This window comes from Triticum urartu, chromosome 3A (assembly GCF_056163025.1).
Source record: "Triticum urartu cultivar PI428250 chromosome 3A, HENAU_Tu73, whole genome shotgun sequence".
In the NCBI taxonomy this organism is placed as follows: domain Eukaryota; kingdom Viridiplantae; phylum Streptophyta; class Magnoliopsida; order Poales; family Poaceae; genus Triticum; species Triticum urartu.
The window spans coordinates 28,036,118-28,052,461 of NC_141875.1; the positions used below are offsets into that span (position 1 = coordinate 28,036,118).

The 16,344-nt window shown below is 47.5% G+C and overlaps 1 long non-coding RNA gene and 2 pseudogenes across 1 annotated transcript; 1 reads left to right on the forward strand and 2 right to left on the reverse strand.

The window, feature by feature from the left end:
* Positions 1–290: 290 nt before the first annotated feature.
* On the reverse strand, positions 291–1,909 carry LOC125546533 (lysine--tRNA ligase pseudogene; annotated as a pseudogene).
* Positions 1,910–6,103: 4,194 nt separating this feature from the next.
* LOC125547752 (uncharacterized) lies at positions 6,104–7,096 on the forward strand. Its single transcript, XR_007300750.2, has 2 exons — positions 6,104–6,641; positions 6,752–7,096. It is a non-coding gene; the product is annotated as an uncharacterized LOC125547752 (long non-coding RNA).
* A 4,591-nt stretch (positions 7,097–11,687) lies between these two features.
* Positions 11,688–13,285, reverse strand: LOC147978134 (lysine--tRNA ligase pseudogene; annotated as a pseudogene).
* Between the last annotated feature and the right edge of the window lie 3,059 nt (positions 13,286–16,344).

The following is a 16,344-nucleotide window of genomic DNA, read 5'->3' on the forward strand; positions in this document are numbered from 1 at the left end:
ACGGGAGTTGTCCTCTTTTTCAGAAGAAAAAACACCAAAACATAATACATGAACATGAGGTTAGTTATAGCAACTCAATGAAATAGAAAATCATATTGGCAATGGGAGTTACTGTCCATTAAAATAACGTAGAACTAGTTAACATTGCTTGTTATTTCTCGAAGTACAGAAATTAACTATTTGTAAAGCACAGAACTAGGAAACCATATTTACAATGGGCAATTACTGTCCATAACTTAAATTCCATTTTTGTTTCTTTCATAGGACAAGAATTCCATCTTTTCAAATAGCTAGCTGTCTTGAGGCATCATGGCCGGGAACAGGAGGACCTCCTTTATGTTCTGGGAATCCGTCAGCAACATGGTGAGGCGATCAATCCCCAGACCCCAGCCTCCGGTCGGCGGCAGGCCATACTCAAGGGCAGTGCAGAAGGTTTCGTCCATGGCCATCGCTTCATCGTCACCGTCCTAACGATCCCTGAGCTGCTCCTCAAACCGCTCCCTCTGCACGACGGGGTCATTCAGCTCCCTGTAGGCGTTGCACACCTCATGCTTGTTGATGAACAGCTCAAACCTTTCAGTCAGTCCAGACCGGGCTTCGTCCCTGTGTGACTTCGCGAGTGGGCTCATGATCACCGGATGGTTGATGATGAACGTCGGGTTCACGCATGTCTCCTCCAGGAAGTGCCAGACAAGCTTGTCCAGCAGCCGTGCCGTCGTGTGTGGAAGCGGGCAGGTAATGTCGTACCTGGCACAAGCCTCCATCAAGTACTCGTTGTCGTTGGCATCGTGGGTCGACAGATCCTCCTCCGGTATGTTGAGACCGGCCATGTCCTCAAGTCCCTTGATCACGTCGATTCGCGCGAACGGAGGCGTGAAATCGATCTCGATAGGCGGCTTGTCGGCGCCGTTGGCGTGGTACTGCACCTTGTAGCCGCCCGTGAGCTCCTTCACCATGCCGCCCAGCATCTCCTCCGTGAGCTCCATCAGGTCGTTGTAATCCGCATAGGCCATGTAGAACTCGCATGTCGTGAACTCGGGGTTGTGCGTCGTGTCGATGCCTTCGTTCCTGAAGGCCTCCCGATCTCGTACACGCCGTCCAGTCCGCCGACGACGAGCTGCTTCAGGTAGAGCTCCGGCGCGATGCGCATGTACAACTTCATGTTCAGGTCGTTGTGGTGCGTGACGAACAGCCTCGCGGCGGCGCCACCGGCAACCACGTTCATCATCGGGGTGTCCACCTCCAGAAACCCACGCTTGTCAAGGAAGCTGCGGATGAAGGAGACGACTCTGGCTCGCGCCGTGAAGACGGACCTCACCTCAGGGTTCACCATGAGATCGAGGTACCGCCGGCGGTACCGTGTCTCCTGGTCCTTGAGGGCGTAGCTCTCCATGTTCCTGGGCATGCCGGGCGCCCACGGCAGCGGCGGCGCGCGCCGGTGCCTATTCGGCTGCCGCGGCAGCATGTGTAGGCAGGGCGAGAGCACGACGAACTGTGCAGGGAATATGCTGAGCTCGCCTCGGTTGCTTTTACCAGGGAACCCACGCACGTCGACCACGTCGCCAAGCTTCACGCCAGAGTGGAAAGCGGAGAATTCCTCGGGAGTCTCCAGCTCCGAGGTCCCGGAGTCTGCCATGACCTGGACCTTGGCGCCGCCGCGGTGGAGGTCGTAGAAGAGGAGGCTGGAGGACGACGTCCTCTTGCTCATGATCCTCCCGGCCAGGGACTCGGTGACGTCAACCAGCTTCTCCCCGTCGGCCAGGCCCCTGTACCTGTGGACGTAGTCGGCGACGGAGACGGTGGGCTGGAAGGCGTGCGGGTAGGGGTTGACGCCGGCGGCCTTCTGCGCGGCGAGCGCGCCGAGCCTGTTGTGGTAGTACTGGGTGGGATCCATGCCGTCGTCCGTCATGGCGCGCGGTGCAAAACTCTCTCCCGTAGTTGGGGAAAAACAGAGCGGAGACTTTCTTGACCTAGCAGCGATTTCGTGTTCTCGTCGGTTTATTTATATGTACAAAGAAGAAGAGACGACTATGCGCTTGTTTGGACTCAAAATCGAACAAAACCTACCGTGACTTGCCAAACAAGCAACCCCACGAGCCCACCCCAGACTTGTGGGATCCTTTCCAGCGTAGCGGTTCGATCCAGTCAACGCAAAACTGGGCGCCGCATCAACGCAGCCCCATGTGAGAAGCACCACGCCCCAGACTCCGTACTAGAAGAACCACGTCGCCCCTCTGCAGCACTGATTGCATGTAGAACATTGTTGACTGCCGGCCGCTGACAGTCTATCGAGTGTTGCATGGCAGCACCGTGGAAGGCTGAGTTGCAGCACAGACAACCGCTGACGACCGTCGACGCTGCATCGCAGCACTGGCAACTACCGCTGGGTTGCATAGCAGCACCGACGAGGATGCGTTGTAGCACCAACAGTTGACGACGACCGCTGCTTCAGAGCGTCGAACAATTGAACGATGCATTGCAGCGCCGTTAGACACCGATGGACCGCACAACAGCGCAGCACCTGAGTGCTGCATCACAACATCGACGCCGATGAGAAAGTTCATCCGATTGAAAACCAAAGTTTTCCTACTTTTTATACCTAACAACGGAGCTAGCTATACATCCAGCAACAACAAATAGATCAAAGATGAAAGAAAATATGTTGCCTCCATGACACTACTGTAGAGAAAGATCAGTATACACATGTGAACTCAAAGAAAGTGAAATACGCATACTTATGATGAGTGATATCCTGGTTAATCTGTTTATGTGTCCTAATTAACAGCCCATGAGCACACCCGAAACAATATCGGTAGTTAGACGAAGAAAACACATCCTGGTTAAAGGAGAAAGAACAGGAAAAAGGTCCGTAGATTTGAAGAGAGTGGGGGGCTTACATCGAACTGTCTGCTGCCTTGAACACTTTCATGGAAAAGAAACATTGGCTTTGCCACCAGAGTAGGAAGAAACAGGATTGCCTTTCAGCTTGTTGCCCGTACCTGTTAATGAGCGAAAAATATGAACAGAGTCTGAAAAAAAATGAGAACAGTAGCAATACGCTTAAGCAACAGCGGGTTTGTTGATATTTTTGCGGCGAAGAGAACTATGGCATATTTTTGATCCAACTCAAGTCAGAAAGATCAATGATGTTCAGGTTAAAACTCTGAACTCTCAACTACATCCACTAGTTGATAGTTGTTGCTCGAAGCTTAACAAGACAAACACAAGGCATTCCACTTCCTTAAAATTATTCTTGCTGTCATGAAAAATAAAAACTCCTTTAATTTTCTCGCTTCACCGATCGAGATCACTAGTACATGCATGCATATGGAGAAAACTGCAAACACACTGTTTGGACAAAACAAAAGTTTGCTAGTTCTTGGCCGGGCACCAGACACCTCACAAACCTGCACTGTCAATGAATTAGCTTTCTCTATTCCATGGTAGTGGTATCATGCACCTGAATGTTCTTTGCCATACAATTTTCTTAAGATTAATTAAGCTCTAGTACTGTTAGCATTGCAGCGGCGATCTGTATGTTACGATCCTAGTATTACCCAACATTGACGAACGGCAGAGATAAGATACTACCAGTAAACAGATGGATACAATTGACAAGACCACAAACAGAATGGTTACTTACTTGTACAGTTCTGCTTTCTTGGTGAGTTCTATTTGATGGAATGGTTAAAAATATCCCTGTGTTTTATAAATTTTGTAGGATGTGAAATAGATATGCTAGAAGTTGCAAAACAACATTTTGGCACACACTGAAACTGCATGGTGGACATGAAGGAAAATCATGATAAACTCCATTGACTAGAGATGAAAACACAGCCCATTATGGTTATGATTCAGCAAAATACATGCCCTTCAACAGGTTGAACTACATCTATAATTTCAGTTAAAAACTACATCCATGCCATCCCACTTGTCATCAGGAGTCAGCATAACAACCATGGCCCCCTAAATGTAACAATAAGATTACATCCATGACAAAACTTTGGATAATCACTGATTACTCAATGTAGAAATCTGCATCTGAAAAATACACACAAGAACACATGAAGCCCACAATGGGGAGTTCGAATTATGAGAACGTTAATCATCTAACCCTGTAACCCACAGGGAAGCCATGGAAAAGTACATCTACACTAGGCATGGAAATTAAGAAGAAAATACCTACATCCATCACATGGCAAAAATACATTGTAGAACTAGATGGAAACACAGGAAGAAAAAACATACGTGGTGGTCAAAGTCCATACGTCGGACCAGACAAGCTTATGAAAGGCTACATGTAAATATGCGTGAAGCTTATGAAAGGCTACACTATGCGGGAAGAAAAAGCACTCATAAGCATTAGGGGTTCAAACATATACTAAGAACCATGGATTTCGAGTCGCTCGACTAGTCTATGAGTCGCAAAAATATGGTCCACTCAGCTTAGTGTCGACTCGCGACTAGTCACAACGCAGGCTCGACTTCTTCCGAGTCACTGCCCCAGAGAGACTCGCATGAGTCGCGACTCGAAAACCATGCTAAGAACTTCGGGAGAAAGATCAACCGATCATCCACTAACAGCCTAACGACAAGGAAGGAAGTAAGCAGCCAAGAATAATGAATATTTTAATCAAAACAACAACAAACGAGCCAGGTAATTCCTAAATTTCCCCTATTTTCCTCTGACATACTCCTCCCAATGCGAGCACAACGCTATTTCGTTCAAAAATTGCTATTCACTCCGCCATCAAAATCCAACCCTTGTTTCTCTCGCAGAGTATGCCACAGCTACCTCAACGAGTCACAGTATCCAAATCTGCCATTGTACAATGTACGGATGGGCTTAGGCATTTCGTCGAACACATTGGCTTCTATCCATTGGAAACCACCAGATCACATGTACAGGAAAGCTAGCAGTAAACTTCGAACATCGAATAGACAAGAGGTTGGTGCGGGAGCAACCTTGGGGAGTGCTGCGGTCGACGACACCGTCCGGGACCGCTGGCCTAGGCGCCTACAGGTAGAATACAAGAGGCTGCCCTTTGCACGACCTCCTCTTCACCACTCCACGGCCCCCAATCGTGATGCTCTTGCTCGACGGAGTACTGTCAAACAACCAAACAAAGCTACGTGTTGGTGCGTGGGTGATGTTTGTGTAAATTGTTTGGACGATCAAGGAGCGTGCGACAAGAAAAAAAATCGGCATGAACAAATGTTTCTCACATACCCGAAATTTGATTTTTTTTTCTTTTTTGCCACGACCTTCTCGGATGGCCAAACTTCACCAAATCTTGCACGAACATCACGCATTTGAGCTCCTCGAATGGCCAAACTTCACCAAATCTTTCTTGATTTTTTTCTCTCACCCACTAATATGTGGGCCACGCAATGTTGGCATGCCACGCAAGCTGGGTGGATGTAAAAAGCACCGTATTTGCACCAAACAACAAGTTAGATGACTATAAATCTATATTTTTAAAGTTTTAGTACTAAACTGAACATCTTGCGCAAGTTGTATGATTGCCGGTGATATTGCCTCAATAAGTAAATACACCAGCGATGTAGTTGGTACGAACACTTGCAAAATACTGATTTTCCGATCAGTGAACTTGCCCCGGTTGTGCAAATATAGTACGTTCTGCCGGCGTATGCTCTGTCCGCATGGTGGTGGCCCACATTTCAGTGGCCGGAGGTAAGCGAGGCATGAATGAGCAACCAATGATGTTTTTTAAACTGAATTTCTTAGTGTGCAAATATTGTCATGGCAAATTTGATATGTATAATATTTATTTTTGCCAATTAGTATCCAGAGTTATAAAAGATATTCGTAAGAAATCATGTATTTATCAAGAGGGTAGTATAGAAGCTTACAAGAAGATATTCAGGATCTTGAGTTGGGATCAGATTGATCCTCTATGGTAAAATTGCAAAGCGTTGGCTCACTAGTAGGATCGTGACCTCGCGAAAATATGGATATCTAATCGATTTAGATCATAACATCGTAGAATCACAATAAAATCATGATTCTCACTACCTTGCCAAAAAAACAACCTCCTTATATATTTTTCCAGAATAAAGTAATTTGCACATCTTTGGAAAGATTTATATTAACTGTGCATATATTCTTTTTTAGCGGCCAGTCAATATGCCATAAATAGATCCTTGGTTTTTCCTTCAAGGCAATCAATTCACGAATAAATGCACAATTAATAATGCCATCAGTAGATGAGCTATAGGTTTTGGGTGTAAATATACTATATAAATATTCCTCGCAAAAAATATACTATAAATATTTTTTACTATATATATGAGCTGTATGTTTTGGGTGTATATCAACATACACATTTATAGGATACAGATCCATGATTAAATTAATGTGTTTAAACGTTAATATTATGTAAATAAGTCGAAAACTTGTAGCATGCACCTATGTGTCCATTATAAAAAGCCATCTAAGACCCTAATCACAGAGCAGGAACCCAGGCATATCTGAAAAGATTGGCTTGACATCCCAGTAAACACGCTATCTCTCTCTCTCTCTCTCTCTCTCTCTCTCTCTCTCCACCATCAAGCCAGGATGAGGTCGTTGTACAAGATGCTACTATTTTCGCTTGCCCTTGTTGCGCTGCTATCCTCAGGTATGTACGTTTGGAGCATGTTTTGTGATCAATTTTGTATGGCGACCTTTCCACTGTCGTTTTCTCATAATAAATCTCTGCAATCTTTATATGCTGGTACGAACATATAGATCTGATGATCCAGGCGACGGCTAATGGTGGCGGCTCGCTAATCCCTGAAGACTGCCGGCAGACCCCTGTCATCCGTGGGCCGTGTAACCCCAAGGCTTGTCAACACAACTGTCAAACCAACGTCGGCCCCGGTGCCGTTGGCGATTGTGATGCCGGTGGATGCCGGTGCACATACTGTACTCCATCTCAGTGGAATTAAGCAGTGATTGTTGCTTAATTGCTCTCCGATAGTATGCGAAATCTTAGTTTTTTTTCTGTCTGGCTACCTGTCAAATACTCCTACTTGGAAACTCAAATCAGGAATGTCAGAAATTTGATCGATTCGAGGGGCAGTTGCCTTATTAGCATGTTTGCTTGTGATCACCACATCTAAAAATAAAGGTGTGGTCCTCTAGCCTCCCCCCTCCCTTTGCTAGAGGTGTAGTCTGCTTGATTTATCTTCCTTTGCTAGCGTAGTAAATTGATGGAGCTCATGAAATCGTGAACGGTGTGCAAGTTATAATGCACATATATAGGTAGCGTTTGTCCTTTCGAGCAGACAATTCGTTTAGTATTCACGTTAGTAATGAAGAAATTGAAGCCATTTTCATGCACAGTAGGCAGCAAGAACGGCGTCGTCATTGATCAAACGTATGCAAGTGGGTTTTGTCCTTCCCGCTATAATGAATTCACACATCTTCAATCTTTAAAGAGCATCCCTTTCCCCGCTTGTTCTCCACTCGTCTCTCGGAAACTCACACACGCACTATCCCAAAACCCAAAACTCATACCGCGATGCACTCAAATCTTTATCTGCTCTAAATGTTCAACAAAAATTGGTAGTCAATGTCGTCCACAGCGCAATAGGAGTAGGAGGGATCAGAAAGTTATGAAGATAAGCTGGCCCTGCTCGGAATTTCAAGAAGGCTGGGCAGGATGCTTTCCGGATTTGCGATCCATGAAACATTGTGTTTCTCATCTAGTTTTGCCACCGAGGCACGCCAGTTCTTGGGCAAGTACTGTGCTCGACACCAACCCAGCCGTTCTGCAGGAATCAGTGGGGCTTGCTACTCAGACTAAAAGGAACCCATGGGGGCGTGAGACTCTGGCAGGCGCGGACCACACTGGGCCATGGCGTGACATCACCAGGGCTCGTGCATGGATTCTTGGGGTTTGGATCAGAAATATCCATCTGTACAATTCCGTTAAGTGTTAGGTAAAATATGTACATAGAGAGGATAAATGAAGGAAATAAAAATGAAAATAAAAAAAATTAGGGTCAGTCATGATGCATACAACCATCTTTATTAATTATTCACCATCGCCTGGCAAAATGAATACAAGGATCAACCCAAGCCACCTTCTAGGCCAACAAAGTCACCACACCTACAGGTATATAGATGTGCTTTGTACGCATAACAGACACTATCTAATCCGATGGCCTAAAGCCCGGCCAGTCTGTGCACGCTCTAGGATCTGCCGCCGTCAACTTCTGCAATCCCGTCTTACTATGAGTGATGCTAGTTTCTTTACACATGTAGTTTAGCCGACAAGAGTAGATCCCCACGTCGCTCATAGTGGCAGCTCGGGGGAACCCTAGCACCGCCAGCCCTTGGCCCTCTCCTCCAGCACCTCTGCCTCGCTGCCGCCAAGGGTCTCCATCGGGTGAAGCCCGGGTAGTGCTGGCGGCGGGGCCTTCCATGGGCGTGACTCCTCTCCCTCCCTAGCGGTGGCGTGTCTCCGATCTAGTGGTGCCGAGTCTCCGATTTGGCGGCCGCGGCGCTGCTCGGTGTCGGGTGTGGTGGGGTGCTCCGCCTAGTGGTGTGCCCCGGCTTGCAGCAATAGCTTCAGCTGTCGATCCCTCAGATCTGATCTGGGTTGGTTGGTGGAACTCGACCCAAAGCTGTGGTCAGCCACGTGCCTCGTCAGCTGATGCGGCATGGGACTCTAGTCGGCAGGCTACAAGTCATGAATGTTGGCTGGCAGGCGGCGCCGGACTCGATCGGGGCGGCTGATGCAGCATGGGACTCTAGTCGGCAGGCTACAAGTCATGAATGTTGGCTGGCAGGCGGCGGCGGACTCGATCGGGGCGGCGTTGGGGGACTGCTGTCGTGAAAATAATGGTGGCTGTCCTCATGCTCTTTTCGCATCATGGCAATGTCCTGCATGATCGGTCTTCCTCGCATCATGCCAGCAGACCCCTGTCATTCCTGGCCAGAACCCTGTCATCCCTAGGCCGTGTAACCCCAAGGCTTGTCTCCGCAATTGCCAAACCAACGTTGGCACTGGTGCAGTTGGCGATTGAGATGCTCGTGGATGCGAGTGCAAACACTGTACTGCATCTCAGCGGAATTAAGCAGTGCTTGTTGCTTAATTTTTTCCCTATCCATAATAAGTGAAAACTTAGTTTTTTTGTATGGCTACCTGTTAAATACATGGAAACTCAAAACAGGAATGTCAGACATTTCATCGACTTGAGGGGCTGTTGCCATCTTAGGGCATCTTCAAGGCTGACCAGTAAACCTCTCGGAACCGTCCGAACCGCGCTGTAGGTACCGCGGAAGCCATCCGGCGCGGGTCTGTATCGGTCTGCGGGGCGGTCCGGACGCGATTTCTCCCACAAAATGGAGAAAAAAGTGGGGGAGGTTTGCGGGAGTCCGGGCCGATCCCAAGCCCCTTTGTGACCGCCCTAGCCCACCAAAACCACTTCCACTTCCGCGCGTGCTCCCGCCCTGCGCCAGCTGCCCGCATTCATGCCACTGTAGAGCACGCCGCTCCGCATTGAAGATGGCTCAGGGCGGATGCGACCTCTCTCACTGCCTCCACCATGTACGGACACCGTCGGGATAGGGCCTATGCCGACGGCCTCCCGGGCTATGCCGACGGATATTTTGCCGACGGCTCTATGCCAACGGGGGCCATCGGCATAGGCCTGTCCCGACGGCCAATCAAGGCTATGCCGACGGCGGTGCGATTCCGGTGGTGTTGTGATGTAACCTAAAAAACTTCGACATCTTTTATTATCTATGTTATTGCATAAGTGGTGCTAATGTGACTAAATATTGGTTGTAACCACAATGGCATCAGAAAAGGAGATCTAAAACCATATTGTACGGTGGTGTACAATCAGTAAGACATTACACATAATAACCTACTTTTACCGAAAAGGTAGAATCTCAACTTCACTAGCCAACAGATGTTGGAAGACAAAGTAACATTGAAACAGAGTTAAGACTGTAACTTCTATACGCTGCCAAGCTGGTGCAAAACAGATTCCATGCAATTCTTGGAAGAACAAGTTGCACATGACAACAATCAGGTACAAGTTTCTGATGTTTCACCATGCACATAATTTGACTCCATACAGTTTTCCCGGTACACATCATCAAGTGTTCAAAATGTTTGCCATCTTACAAAATTTACAATCAACAAGTTTTAAGTGTTCCATGACAGCAGCATGATCACAAAGGAGTTAATCATATGCAACCAATGAAATAGAACACCATATTGAAAAGGGGGATTACTGTATGATAAAATAAGATACTACTAGTGGGCATATGAACGGAGGGGAACGTTTGGAACGAGTGGGCATATGAACCCATTTTTTTTTATAAAAAAGGTAATTTAAAAAATGGTCGAAAAATCATGAAATTTATCGGCAACAAACTTGTCCTACTCGCAAAAAATTGGGGGCGAAATGACTTTCGAGGTATTGTCCAGGACAAATCGAAATCAGCAACATACTAGGTTTACTATTCACTCTATATTGTCAGGGAAATTTTGTTTGTTGGCTCAGATTTTTGTCGTCAATTATTTCATGAGCGGAACAATATGTCAACTTTGTTCGAAAATAATTTCAATGATTTTTGACTTTTTTCTGAGTTGCTAAAAAAATCGCTGATATTTTTTATAGGGTTCATCTACCACCAGGTTCACCGGGGTATTTTCCCGAGTTAAATAACTATTTTGTGAAATGGAAGGGAAATGAATAACTTGCGCTCCATTTTTTTATCTCATCGGACAAGGATTTTAGCGTTGCAAACAGCCAACTAGTCTTGAGGATTCATGGCCAGGAGGACATCCTTGATGTCAAGGGTTGATGGCACAATTTTCCTATGATATCTTTATTTAGGTGGGCATCTTTTTCAAAATGAATAACACGACCTCTGCATCATACGATGAACACAACCATTTTATTAAATGTAAAGTACATGTAAGTCATGACTACCAAAATGTTCGCAGGACAAGACCATCTCGGTCAGAAACAAGATTACATAGCTCATCCAACATTCATGTTTTCTATTTGCCCAGTGCATTGTTTCGTAGGGTTTGTATCTAAATTTAATGATTTGAGGCTCATGCATATATGTGATTGATCCGGAAACTTTGGTAGGGGCAAATATCAGCAGCGATTTCTGCCCACCGGTTATGAAGTAATCTTTCTTGCTCGCATCATGTGTTGCAATCATGCTCCTGTTTAAGTGGTGGCAAAATTTGCCAACCTCGTGGCGACCTAGGTCTACAATATTTGCTAGCACACTATGATGCATGCTATGTAATTATGCATCGACGACGTGGCAATGGCAAACACACAAGACGCGGGTATGTGGGCTGCAACGAATCCACACTACTAGAAGCCCGACTTCTCTGACCTGCCATAGTGCAATGGCGGTCTCCTCCGCCCATAGATTTCATTAAACTAAATCTTGATGCTTCTTACCACGCACCACTGGCAAGGGAGGATGGGGGTGTTATTGCTCGCGATGCTGATGGCAATGTCATTCTGGTGGCGGCGGGCGGGTTAGGTAACCAGGCCTCGAGTTGCAACCTGAACCTGAGGCCATTCTCCAGGCCATTAAAGTGGCGGAGCAACAAGGTATGAGGCATGCCATATTCGAAACAGATTGCCTGTCTCTCCAGCAAGCAATTTAATCTCCTTCTGCCAATCGGGGACCACTAGGCATGTTGTTTCCTGAAGCAAAATTCTAGTTGAGTCTTGGGTTTATACACCACAAAGTTCTCTTTTCTCCCAAACTCACTAGCGAGGTAGCGCATGTGCTGGCCTCTCATGGTTGCTGGTGTGCTCCGAATGACCAAACTGTCTGGCACATGGATCTCCAAAATGATGTAGCTCGAGTTGGGACTGCTGATTTGGTCGGGGTCATTCAGCTCCCTGTAGGCGTTGCACACCTCATGCTTGTTGATGAACAGCTCAAACCTTTCAGTCAGTCCAGACCGGGCTTCGTCCCTGTGTGACTTCGCGAGTGGGCTCATGATCACCGGATGGTTGATGATGAACGTCGGGTTCACGCATGTCTCCTCCAGGAAGTGCCAGACAAGCTTGTCCAGCAGCCGTGCCGTCGTGTGTGGAAGCGGGCAGGTAATGTCGTACCTGGCACAAGCCTCCATCAAGTACTCGTTGTCGTTGGCATCGTGGGTCGACAGATCCTCCTCCGGTATGTTGAGACCGGCCATGTCCTCAAGTCCCTTGATCACGTCGATTCGCGCGAACGGAGGCGTGAAATCGATCTCGATAGGCGGCTTGTCGGCGCCGTTGGCGTGGTACTGCACCTTGTAGCCGCCCGTGAGCTCCTTCACCATGCCGCCCAGCATCTCCTCCGTGAGCTCCATCAGGTCGTTGTAATCCGCATAGGCCATGTAGAACTCGCATGTCGTGAACTCGGGGTTGTGCGTCGTGTCGATGCCTTCGTTCCTGAAGGCCTCCCGATCTCGTACACGCCGTCCAGTCCGCCGACGACGAGCTGCTTCAGGTAGAGCTCCGGCGCGATGCGCATGTACAACTTCATGTTCAGGTCGTTGTGGTGCGTGACGAACAGCCTCGCGGCGGCGCCACCGGCAACCACGTTCATCATCGGGGTGTCCACCTCCAGAAACCCACGCTTGTCAAGGAAGCTGCGGATGAAGGAGACGACTCTGGCTCGCGCCGTGAAGACGGACCTCACCTCAGGGTTCACCATGAGATCGAGGTACCGCCGGCGGTACCGTGTCTCCTGGTCCTTGAGGGCGTAGCTCTCCATGTTCCTGGGCATGCCGGGCGCCCACGGCAGCGGCGGCGCGCGCCGGTGCCTATTCGGCTGCCGCGGCAGCATGTGTAGGCAGGGCGAGAGCACGACGAACTGTGCAGGGAATATGCTGAGCTCGCCTCGGTTGCTTTTACCAGGGAACCCACGCACGTCGACCACGTCGCCAAGCTTCACGCCAGAGTGGAAAGCGGAGAATTCCTCGGGAGTCTCCAGCTCCGAGGTCCCGGAGTCTGCCATGACCTGGACCTTGGCGCCGCCGCGGTGGAGGTCGTAGAAGAGGAGGCTGGAGGACGACGTCCTCTTGCTCATGATCCTCCCGGCCAGGGACTCGGTGACGTCAACCAGCTTCTCCCCGTCGGCCAGGCCCCTGTACCTGTGGACGTAGTCGGCGACGGAGACGGTGGGCTGGAAGGCGTGCGGGTAGGGGTTGACGCCGGCGGCCTTCTGCGCGGCGAGCGCGCCGAGCCTGTTGTGGTAGTACTGGGTGGGATCCATGCCGTCGTCCGTCATGGCGCGCGGTGCAAAACTCTCTCCCGTAGTTGGGGAAAAACAGAGCGGAGACTTTCTTGACCTAGCAGCGATTTCGTGTTCTCGTCGGTTTATTTATATGTACAAAGAAGAAGAGACGACTATGCGCTTGTTTGGACTCAAAATCGAACAAAACCTACCGTGACTTGCCAAACAAGCAACCCCACGAGCCCACCCCAGACTTGTGGGATCCTTTCCAGCGTAGCGGTTCGATCCAGTCAACGCAAAACTGGGCGCCGCATCAACGCAGCCCCATGCGAGAAGCACCACGCCCCAGACTCCGTACTAGAAGAACCACGTCGCCCCTCTGCAGCACTGATTGCATGTAGAACATTGTTGACTGCCGGCCGCTGACAGTCTATCGAGTGTTGCATGGCAGCACCGTGGAAGGCTGAGTTGCAGCACAGACAACCGCTGACGACCGTCGACGCTGCATCGCAGCACTGGCAACTACCGCTGGGTTGCATAGCAGCACCGACGAGGATGCGTTGTAGCACCAACAGTTGACGACGACCGCTGCTTCAGAGCGTCGAACAATTGAACGATGCATTGCAGCGCCGTTAGACACCGATGGACCGCACAACAGCGCAGCACCTGAGTGCTGCATCACAACATCGACGCCGATGAGAAAGTTCATCCGATTGAAAACCAAAGTTTTCCTACTTTTTATACCTAACAACGGAGCTAGCTATACATCCAGCAACAACAAATAGATCAAAGATGAAAGAAAATATGTTGCCTCCATGACACTACTGTAGAGAAAGATCAGTATACACATGTGAACTCAAAGAAAGTGAAATACGCATACTTATGATGAGTGATATCCTGGTTAATCTGTTTATGTGTCCTAATTAACAGCCCATGAGCACACCCGAAACAATATCGGTAGTTAGACGAAGAAAACACATCCTGGTTAAAGGAGAAAGAACAGGAAAAAGGTCCGTAGATTTGAAGAGAGTGGGGGGCTTACATCGAACTGTCTGCTGCCTTGAACACTTTCATGGAAAAGAAACATTGGCTTTGCCACCAGAGTAGGAAGAAACAGGATTGCCTTTCAGCTTGTTGCCCGTACCTGTTAATGAGCGAAAAATATGAACAGAGTCTGAAAAAAAATGAGAACAGTAGCAATACGCTTAAGCAACAGCGGGTTTGTTGATATTTTTGCGGCGAAGAGAACTATGGCATATTTTTGATCCAACTCAAGTCAGAAAGATCAATGATGTTCAGGTTAAAACTCTGAACTCTCAACTACATCCACTAGTTGATAGTTGTTGCTCGAAGCTTAACAAGACAAACACAAGGCATTCCACTTCCTTAAAATTATTCTTGCTGTCATGAAAAATAAAAACTCCTTTAATTTTCTCGCTTCACCGATCGAGATCACTAGTACATGCATGCATATGGAGAAAACTGCAAACACACTGTTTGGACAAAAAAAAAGTTTGCTAGTTCTTGGCCGGGCACCAGACACCTCACAAACCTGCACTGTCAATGAATTAGCTTTCTCTATTCCATGGTAGTGGTATCATGCACCTGAATGTTCTTTGCCATACAATTTTCTTAAGATTAATTAAGCTCTAGTACTGTTAGCATTGCAGCGGCGATCTGTATGTTACGATCCTAGTATTACCCAACATTGACGAACGGCAGAGATAAGATACTACCAGTAAACAGATGGATACAATTGACAAGACCACAAACAGAATGGTTACTTACTTGTACAGTTCTGCTTTCTTGGTGAGTTCTATTTGATGGAATGGTTAAAAATATCCCTGTGTTTTATAAATTTTGTAGGATGTGAAATAGATATGCTAGAAGTTGCAAAACAACATTTTGGCACACACTGAAACTGCATGGTGGACATGAAGGAAAATCATGATAAACTCCATTGACTAGAGATGAAAACACAGCCCATTATGGTTATGATTCAGCAAAATACATGCCCTTCAACAGGTTGAACTACATCTATAATTTCAGTTAAAAACTACATCCATGCCATCCCACTTGTCATCAGGAGTCAGCATAACAACCATGGCCCCCTAAATGTAACAATAGGAATACATCCATGACAAAACTTTGGATAATCACTGATTACTCAATGTAGAAATCTGCATCTGAAAAATACACACAAGAACACATGAAGCCCACAATGGGGAGTTCGAATTATGAGAACGTTAATCATCTAACCCTGTAACCCACAGGGAAGCCATGGAAAAGTACATCTACACTAGGCATGGAAATTAAGAAGAAAATACCTACATCCATCACATGGCAAAAATACATTGTAGAACTAGATGGAAACACAGGAAGAAAAAACATACGTGGTGGTCAAAGTCCATACGTCGGACCAGACAAGCTTATGAAAGGCTACATGTAAATATGCGTGAAGCTTATGAAAGGCTACACTATGCGTGAAGAAAAAGCACTCATAAGCATTAGGGGTTCAAACATATACTAAGAACCATGGATTTCGAGTCGCTCGACTAGTCTATGAGTCGCAAAAATATGGTCGACTCAGCTTAGTGTCGACTCGCGACTAGTCACAACGCAGGCTCGACTTCTTCCGAGTCACTGCCCCAGAGAGACTCGCATGAGTCGCGACTCGAAAACCATGCTAAGAACTTCGGGAGAAAGATCAACTGATCATCCACTAACAGCCTAACGACAAGGAAGGAAGTAAGCAGCCAAGAATAATGAATATTTTAATCAAAACAACAACAAACGAGCCAGGTAATTCCTAAATTTCCCCTATTTTCCTCTGACATACTCCTCCCAATGCGAGCACAACGCTATTTCGTTCAAAAATTGCTATTCACTCCGCCATCAAAATCCAACCCTTGTTTCTCTCGCAGAGTATGCCACAGCTACCTCAACGAGTCACAGTATCCAAATCTGCCATTGTACAATGTACGGATGGGCTTAGGCATTTCGTCGAACACATTGGCTTCTATCCATTGGAAACCACCAGATCACATGTACAGGAAAGCTAGCAGTAAACTTCGAACATCGAATAGACAAGAGGTTGGTGCGGGAGCAACCTT